Raw genomic sequence first — 9,453 nt, 5'->3', positions numbered from 1 at the left:
GGGGGGGTGGGGGAGAGAGGGAGAGAGAGAGAGAAATTGATTTGTTGATTATTTTTGGCAGCACTGAATTTCAGGATGAATCTTTAAGCCCCAAACTCCCACATCTTGTCCTTTGATCACTGTGAGCTCCCCAACTTTCTTTCCAGACACACAATCCAAACTTTTCCCCTTCTGCCTAAGCTAATTTGGGTTGTGTTTAAGTTTCTATCATTTTTGAAGAATCCTGACTAATACTGAGATGGCTGGTGTGGAGATGAAAGTAAGAATACTGTGATCGGAGGAATTAGTAAGTTGTGAGAAAGTAGAGAAAAGTGTAGTCATTTCGTAAGAGTCATTCATCCATCAGCAAACAGTTTCTGTTCTATGAGCTGGAGATTCAGCATCGCACACAGGTGCATGCAGAGCAGAGAGTGCATACATCTCTTTGAGAAAAAAAAAAAGCTGTTGGAAATCAAAATTGAGTCTATTTATGATATGACCTCATCTTCACTTCTACAGTATTACACGTGTAGCAATAATACTGCATTTTTATTTAACGCTGTAAGGGTAAACATTTTTATTTACGGGAGATAGGCAAGGCATGGGAAGATAGATACAACTTCTCCCTGAAATACATCATTGCTTTTGGGTTGCAGATGTACACAGAAACACACTGTCTTCACCTGAGTCTTCTCCTTGTTTTCCTTCTCCCAGGTGAGCACTCACCTATGATTTTAGCCACGATGAACACACAGAGAATGAAATGGCACACCCTCGTTAGGGTCTGGAAGGGTGGAGGCTGATCTAGAAAGAGGCCTTCTTCACTAGGGAACGTGGTGTCTTGTGTTGCTGCCAATTAATTAGTGATGAGTTTGTCGTGTTGCCTGTTGCCCAGGATGATTAATCTGAGCCTGAATGCAACTAAACCATTAAGGAAAGTTCACAGCAAGATAAGCTATGAGTGACAATGTTACCCTTTAGAAGAAGGGGAGCTGACAGAATGAAATACAACCCCCTGCCACCCACTTGCTGGCTTCCAGCCTGCGATGGTAAAATCCCTGAGCTCCTGCGGTGACTAAAGAGCTGAGAAGGCATGCTTCAGAGTCACATGATCAGGGGCTGTCAGAGCGTAAAGGGGCCTGGGGGATGCACTTCTCCAACTTGCTCATCGCAGAGACAGGGGCTTGAGGTCCAGGGAAGTCACTGTACTTGCTGACAGATACGCAGCACGCTGTTGACTGGTTGGGCTCCATCTCTGTCCTTTCCCACTTGGTACTGGCCTTTTCCTCTTGTGTCACAGAGCTCTGCTCGCACAGCAGCTGCCGTCTCCGACAGAGAGGTGCAGGGTTGAACACGCTCTTGAAGGCCTGGGAGCCTCCGAGGCCTGGAGATCTAAGTTCTATTCCCGCCTCTGGCATCAGCTTGCTCTGAGAATCGCAGCTGCTGTGCAAAGAGAAGCTGGCTGCTGATGGGGTGGCTTGGTTTGTTTCCACGTGGCTCCTCGTTCTTCAATAGGCCGTTCTACTTCTTTATGCGATGGTTTCAGAGAAGCATTCCAAGAGATTGAAGGTGGACACTACTTTTAAAACCTAGACTCCAGAACTCACATAATACCACTGCCACCACTTTCTATTGGTCAAAGCAAGTGAGCAGGCCAACCCATACTCAAGGTGTGGGGGAAAGACTCCAGCTCTTGATGACAGCAGTGGCGACGTTCCATTGCCAAGGGTCATATGGGATGTAATTCTTCTTTTTTTTTTTTAGTAATCTTTGCAAACTGCATCGTTCATCTCTAAAGTCTGGACATGTTAAGTCCTCAGAAGAATACCAAAATAACCCCACTGACTCCATTATCCCAACACCCTGTATGTTTTTCCTCTGGATCATATTGCTTATAAAGTGCTCTCAATAATTTTGTTTTGGTGGTGGTGTAAGGGGGTGGTGCTATGAGAAAAGATATGAGCGTGTGTATGTAGATCACGTGATCACACATGTGCCTGTGTGTCAGCTTATGTTCTCGTGTGTGTTGTAATTGGATGTTTGGCTGATGTGCTTTTCAGAAAAGGTGTCACATGACACAAAGGAATATGTAACACCCAAATAGAAAGCCCAAATTCAAAACAGATGCAAGGTAATTAAAAACCGAGATGAGAAGAGCAGTAAGTGTAGCCAGAAATGACTTAAAAATGCATAATTATGTCCTTAACCACTTGAAAGATGCAAACTATCAACTTGAGTCTGGGCTTCCTAGGGAGACATCAGGAAGAGCACACATACGGACGCTTCAAAGAGATGGAGAAAGTAAGGACTTTCCATCTCTTGGTCCTAGAGCCTCCTGCCAAGATTGATTTCCCTCCCTTGGGTTCCATATGAATTTTCCCTTTTTGTAGCACAGATGGGGTTCCTACATGATCGATGTTATTTTTGTTTTACCTTGTCACCTTCAGGAAAAGTAGAGACCAAATGTGGAGCCACCATGGGCTCCGTGTTCTGTCCATGGTGCTGAACTAGGGCAAAAGCGAAAGGTGGACGAGACCCTGATTTAAGAGCCTCTTGGCTGTAACTGACAGGAGGCAATGACAACTGTGTGTGATTGTCCTGACTGCTCCTTTTCAACCAGGCCACTTCTGACACGCACTTTCTCATATCAAACAGTTGGAACCCTACAAGAGAGGAGTTGTACATCCCTGCCCAGTTCACCAAGAAAGGCTTGGATTTCCCTTTGTTTCTAATGCCATGTCTACATTTCCCCAATCTATTTATTTGGACTCTGTTACCTAACTCTGGGCTTATACCAGATCTAGCTGCAAATTTTCTGAGTTCTCCCCATCCCCAATCTTTTGAATTCTATCTCAAGAATCCAGTTGGCACCGATCTGTCTCTTCCATCATGTAATTAATTCCAAGTCCGGGAGACCCATTCCTTATCCTAGAATTGGTCATCTGGTCTCTACCAGAAAGCGCCTGTCACTCCGAGGAGGTGGAGTCATGCAGGAAGAAATCTTAACTTCAAGCCAAGACAAGAGCAGGGCGGGGGTGAAGGAGTCTGAGATGACCTTGGGTACTATGCCATGAGGGGATGTCTGGAAAGTGACCTCTTCCAAAGCACGTTTAAAAAATTTTGTCAAGGAGGAAAAGTTCTAGGGCATCAAATTAAATGAGGAGTCTGTTTATATTTTCTTTAAAAATATACTTTCCAGCTTGAACAGAAAAGCCAGTATTGATCTTTATTCTGGAGAAAAGAAATGCTGCTCCTCATCAAACAAGGATCTTTTTTTAAAAAAAAACAACAAGACAGAGCCAAGAATACCCATTTTTTTTTTCTCACTCCAAACAGCTGTTTATCTTGTCAAGTGTTGGCTACTGTATTAAGTGGAAAAATCAAAGAGGCAAACAGATTTCAAATAACCTCCACGTCTTCTGCCAGATTGAAATTAGCACCCAGCTGTGGTAGACAAATTCAGAACAACTTATTTCATACAATTGTCCCATGATTGTTTTGGAATAATCTGTTTATCTGACTTCCCTACACACACACACACACACACACAGATCATGTTGTTTTTAAACGGTTTTGAACTCTCTGTTCCTTACCCCCTATGGCTAATCAATCACTAAGTCCTGTTTATTCTACCATCTGCAAACATCTTATATAATGCAGAGGCAGAATCATGCAGTGGTTAATGGCCCAGACTCAGGACCTCAGGGTTTCCTGAGTTTGAACCCACCACTTGCACACTGGGTCATTTTGGCCTCAGTATTACCATCTGTAAAGTGGAGGAAGTAATAGTATCTGATTCCTAAGATTGTCGATTAAGTATAGGCAATGCTCTTAGAACAGTAGCTGACACATAACAGGCACTTGATAAATGTGATTGGCTTTATTTTTATTGTTGAATCTGTTTACTGATTTCCTTCCTTCCTTCCTTCAAGCCAAGAGTATCTACTACCCACACGTCTCCAGGAGCTTTCCTAACTTGTCTTCCTGACTCTGTCTCCATCAGTCCATTCTTGCATTGTGTAGCTGGCATAAAGTTAAGCAAACGAACACAAACTTGGTGATATTGTATACAAGTATGAGGCTGTGAACTTGACAAGAACCGTGAGAAAATAAGCTATGGGAACTGGGATAATCCATGATTTGGGTTGTATCCTGCTGTGTCTGGAGGGTTTGTTCAAGGTGATGTGAAGGACTGGGGTGAATGTTTGAGTCTTCATGTGACTCAGAGAGCAGCCCGGCTCTCAGAGAGCTTGTGGTCATACAACCTAACCCAGATGCACCGGCACCGCATTCTGGAAAAATTGGCAATGTCCTGTTTGGTTACTGAGGGGTTCCACTGGACAGTTTATCAGCTAGGGTTTGCTGTGTAACAATCCACCCCCAAATTCCGTGGCTTCCAACGATAATCATTTATGTATCATATGAGTGTGGGTTTCACTGTGGATTGGCTGATCTAGGTTGGTTTCATCAATTTCTGCTGGGTTTGCTAATACTTCTGCAGGTCAGCTGTGTTCGCTTTCCATGGGTCACCTTAACTGGGGGAGCCCTGCTTCATGTATCACGTCTTCTGGGGCTAGCATCTGCCCGAGCTTTTCTTTCTCAAGAGTAATAGTGAAAACGCAAGAGGAAACACGTAAGGCTTAGGCCCAGAACCAACAGGTAATCACTTCTGCTTCCTGCAGTTGCCCAAACCAGGTCACGTGGCCAAATCAGGAGCAGGAAATAATGTTCCAGCTATTATGCTTACAAACTCCCTGGTGCCAGGAAATTTGCAGCTGTGGGATCTCCAGCCTGTTGCCTGAGGCAGTATTACCCTTGTGGCTTTGCAAACATCCCACACTGGCAAATACTGCATCTTCATTTGAGGTCAGGGGTCTCAAACTCAAATACTTAGAGGTCAGGCAGCCGATACACTGAGTTGAGCAGGGTAGGAAGCATAATTACGGGGTAGGAAGCATAATTACATGAAGGGGTGGTGTGCTTTCGTGAAGGAACAAGATAACTCTTGTGAATGCCTGGCAAGTGTTAACACCAACTCAGTCACTGTTCTAACACTTACACGTGGTGGGCACTGTTCTGATAGCATTGCCTATATTCATTCATTGAATCCTGACCACGAGCATTTGAAGTACGAATTATTCTTCATACTTTACAGATGAGAACGCTGGGGCACAGAGGGGACTGGTAGCTTGCCCCCAATCACAGAAATCTGGCTCCAGAGTTGATGTTCTTAAACATCACACTCTACAAACAAATCCTTTTATTTTGGGGGAAAAAATGCAGACTCACATGGGGTCATTCAAGTTATGTGTCTTGACAAGCATTTTACATGAATAAAAACCATTGTGCAGGCCAAGGAGAATATAGTGACGGGCTGAATTTGACTGTGGACCTCTAGTCAAGACCGTTCTCTCCCCTACAGAGTGGGTCTGATCAGAATTTTACCATCCTGAATTCAGGGCTGCTGTCCAGCCACTCCACGCCTCCTACTCCCCACCCCCGAAAGGTACTGAACTCCCTTAAAGCTTCACAAATCAATGCCCACCAGCCCAGTAGTGTCGTCATGAAACTGGCCGATCCTGCTGCCCTGACATCGGCCCAGGGTATCAGGTAGGCACTGCCTGACGTTGGCCAATCCTTTAGTGGACACTTGGAATTAGAGGCTGGCCTTGGTTTGCATGTCAGGCTTAAGGCCAGCACTGAGCCTTGTCACCTTTGGGGGACGTGGCTGGGGTGGAGGGGCGTTCACCTTCCTGCAGGGGCCCAGGCAGGTGAGAGCTGTCACAGGTACCAAGCAGGTGTGATTGTGTGATTTTATGATTTTACGATTTTACGATGTTGTCCAGAATTAGTGCTTGATGGGGGGGGGGGGGGGGGCAGAAGGGGGGTTGCATAGAGGAGGGAAACCCTTGGGAAGGCAAGAGTATGTGCAAACCAGTGGTGTGCCAAAGAGAATGTTTGAAAACACTGATTCAGAGAGGCTGTTGTCCCTTAATCCCCAGCCCTTCCACGGTTCTTGCCTGTTACACTCAGAATGTCAAATGCAGCTGACTTGTGGTTGAGAGGAATGAGAGCCAAATCTCTTATTTAATGCATTTTCCTCCACTATCAACCCCACCAAGAGGTTTGAAATAAAAGATTTATGATTTATTTTTTGCTCTGCAAAATTTGTCACCCTCCACCTTTTGGCTGGAACAGACGCTGGAATTTCTGACAGTGGGAAACTGAGTGGTTCCGTCCTCAAGTTGTATTTTTTAGCACATTATGTAACAAATCCTGGCAATATTTACCTATTTGTGTTAGCTAGAGGGTTGTTAGTTGCTGTACTGGCTGTTTGTGAACAGCAGCCGCAGGGAAAAAAAACAAAAACCCAGATGTCCGCCCCGGTGTCCTCGAGGGGCCACAGTTGAGGGTGAAAGTGACCAATACGCTCACAAAAACAAGACACATAAATACTTCCAAAGTACACAAATGTAGATCACAATATTATTTCCTTGTATGTAATTCAGAATTGAAATTTCAAAACCTTTTAATCAAGCCTCTCAAAGGGGAGCGGGGCGGGCCCTTCAGAGCAGAGCCTTCAGTGTGCTTTCCCTTCTTTGGGGTTCATGGGGGGCGGGGCCCCCACTCTTCCCTACTGCGACATGGGGGTTGGGGGCCAGGAGGGATCCCCACCCCTCCACCGCTGAAAGGAGGGTATAGGGTCCCACAGTCTTCCTCCTGTGGCAACGTGGGAGTCGGGGGCCAGGCGGGGTCCCCACCCCTACAACTATGAGGGATCGGCCCCCATCCCCCGTGCTACTGCAAGTGGGGGTCCGGAGGGTACCCTACCCCTCCTCCTGCGATGTGGGGGTCGGGGGCCAGGAGAGGTCCCCACCCCTCCTCCTGCTGTAAGGGGTGGCCCTATCCCTTTCCCCCCAACTATGATGTGGGGGGGTCAGGAGAGGTGCCCCCCATCCTCCTCCTACTGTGAGGTGGGGCAGGAGTTCCCCACCCCTCATCCTGCTGCAAGGGGTGGTCCAGGGGCCTGGGTGGGCCTGGTGGGGGGGCCCTACTCCTTCACCCCCCCCGCTGTGATGAGGGGTCCACTGCAAGGGGTTCAGGGGCCAGGAGGAATCCCCACCCATCCTGCTGTGAGAGGGGGCCGGGAGGGGTGTCCCCCACCCCTCGTTCTGCTGCGGCGGGGGGGATGGTCAGAGGCCAGGAGAGGTCCCCACCCCTCCTCCTGCTGCAAGGTGTGGTCAGGGCTGGGGGTCCCCCATCGCTCTTCCCGCTGTGACGTGGGGGTCAGGGCTGGGAGGGGTGTTCCCCACCCCTCGTCCTGCTGCAAGGTGTGGTCAGGGCTGGGGGTCCCCCATCCCTCTTCCCGCTGTGACGTGGGGGTCAGGGCCGGGAGGGGTGTTCCCCACCCCTCGTCCTGCTGCAAGGTGTGGTCAGGGCTGGGGGTCCCCCATCGCTCTTCCCGCTGTGACGTGGGGGTCAGGGCCGGGAGGGGTGTTCCCCACCCCTCCTCCTGCTGCAAGGTGTGGTCAGGGCTGGGGGTCCCCCATCGCTCTTCCCGCTGTGACGTGGGGGTCAGGGCCGGGAGGGGTGTTCCCCACCCCTCGTCCTGCTGCAAGGTGTGGTCAGGGCTGGGGGTCCCCCATCGCTCTTCCCGCTGTGACGTGGGGGTCAGGGCCGGGAGGGGTGTTCCCCACCCCTCGTCCTGCTGCAAGGTGTGGTCAGGGCTGGGGGTCCCCCATCGCTCTTCCCGCTGTGACGTGGGGGTCAGGGCCGGGAGGGGTGTTCCCCACCCCTCGTCCTGCTGCAAGGTGTGGTCAGGGCTGGGGGTCCCCCATCGCTCTTCCCGCTGTGACGTGGGGGTCAGGGCCGGGAGGGGTGTTCCCCACCCCTCCTCCTACTGCAAGGCGGGGCCTGGGGTCCCCCTCCCCTATAGCCCTCAGTTGAAGAAAAGTGCTTCTTTGAAGTTCATGCATCCATTGGCACATCAATACAGAGGTACATAGCCCAGTCCCCTCAGCCCAAGGGGGACCCACTGAAGGACCATCCCCACAGCAGTGTCCTATGTGGGCAGCTGGAGTGTCACTGCTCAACTTCTCCCTTAGCCCCTCTGCTGCTTCCACATGTGCTGGTCCCAAGAGCACTCCCTCAGAAACCAGCTGTGTGCGGCTCACACCACAGGACCTGGCTGCCACCGCGGCAAAACTGCCGCGTGGTGGTGGTGGTGCCTCCTGGGTGTCAGTGAGGCCGCCTCTGGCCGTTACATGGTTTACCTGGAGAGTCCAGGTTAGCTACCCAGGTTATCAACTGTTGTTTTGATGACAGTTTTTATTAAGTTGCACATTTCATAATGTCTGCCCCAGCCCTATTTTTCCTATACTCCGTTATTTTTTAGCGCGCAATTAAACAGAATGCAAAGCTTTTTTCAGGAAGATTTATATCACTTTAAAGCTGAAATGTCTATGTCTAAAAACTTACTTGATCAATCTACAATCCGCATCGGTAATGAAGAATTATGGGCCATGATAACAATGCGGTAACGAACAAAACATGTTGTAACAAGTTAATACACTAGGTGCAAAAGAAACAAATTTGAAACAATTTCTATCAATAGTGACAGCATTCTTGAAACATTACTCACAGAGCCTTATGTGTGATCTTTTCTCTAATAATTTGATGTTCCAGTGTTCACCCAAGGCCCAGTCCACAAAGATCTCATCACACATGAAAGGACAAACATGAAACTATTAGAAATCAGCGTCTAAAAGGGAGACATAGCAATACACTGGATTAAAACTACGAGTGAGGTTTCATCAAGAAACATTTCCTGCAGTCTTTACCAGTATTCTCTATAATACCAAGTGGATTGTAAAAGATTCGTAATTTAAATTAAAAAAAACCTTTTAAGACAGCCGATCAAACAGCTCCCTCCCTAAGGAAAAATTAAAAACATCATGTCATGCATGTTTGTTGCAAATCTTGGGAAACATAAAAGGTAACAAAGATCATCTGTGTTCCCTTCCATCAGACATAAATGTAACAGTGTGAAATAGTCTCCCATGTACCTATTCAGAATCACACAATATTAATATCCAGGTTTGTTTTGCACTAATGGCAGCCCCGCAGGGTCACAGGTTTGAAATGCCTGTATGATGTTCCAACACACAGATGGTCAATAACATCTGAATCCCTGCCCTTATGGTTAGATATTTAGGGGATTCCCAACTTGCCACTTTTCCCATAAACGCTGGCTGCCTGAGGACTGTCGTCGCTCACGGGTCTTTGTATTAATATTTCATATTACTTACTACCTTAGGCTACTTCTATGAGTCTTAAGGGAATGTGTATTGTTAAGGCTCTTGATAATTTTACAGGAAATTGGTACAAATCTCCATTTGGGGGACTTCTGAGCGTCAGGTACCTGTTAGCCTGTTGTTGGGGCTTCCTTGTGTCCTAAGGAAAAATAAAACAGAG

The 9,453-nt window shown here is 47.9% G+C and overlaps 1 long non-coding RNA gene across 1 annotated transcript in view; it reads right to left on the bottom strand.

Annotated features, from left to right (window-relative positions):
- Positions 1-8,812: 8,812 nt before the first annotated feature.
- Positions 8,813-9,453, bottom strand: part of LOC141569453 (uncharacterized) — a 128,533-nt gene continuing 127,892 nt past the window's right edge. Inside the window, exon 6 of the long non-coding RNA XR_012493106.2 lies at positions 8,813-9,432. This is a non-coding gene — a long non-coding RNA (uncharacterized LOC141569453). The remainder of the gene's footprint in view (positions 9,433-9,453) is intronic.

This window comes from Rhinolophus sinicus, chromosome 10, assembly GCF_057876585.1.
Source record: "Rhinolophus sinicus isolate RSI-liver-muscle chromosome 10, RSI-T2T, whole genome shotgun sequence".
Taxonomy (NCBI): domain Eukaryota; kingdom Metazoa; phylum Chordata; class Mammalia; order Chiroptera; family Rhinolophidae; genus Rhinolophus; species Rhinolophus sinicus.
This window is presented reverse-complemented; position numbering and strand designations above follow the sequence as displayed.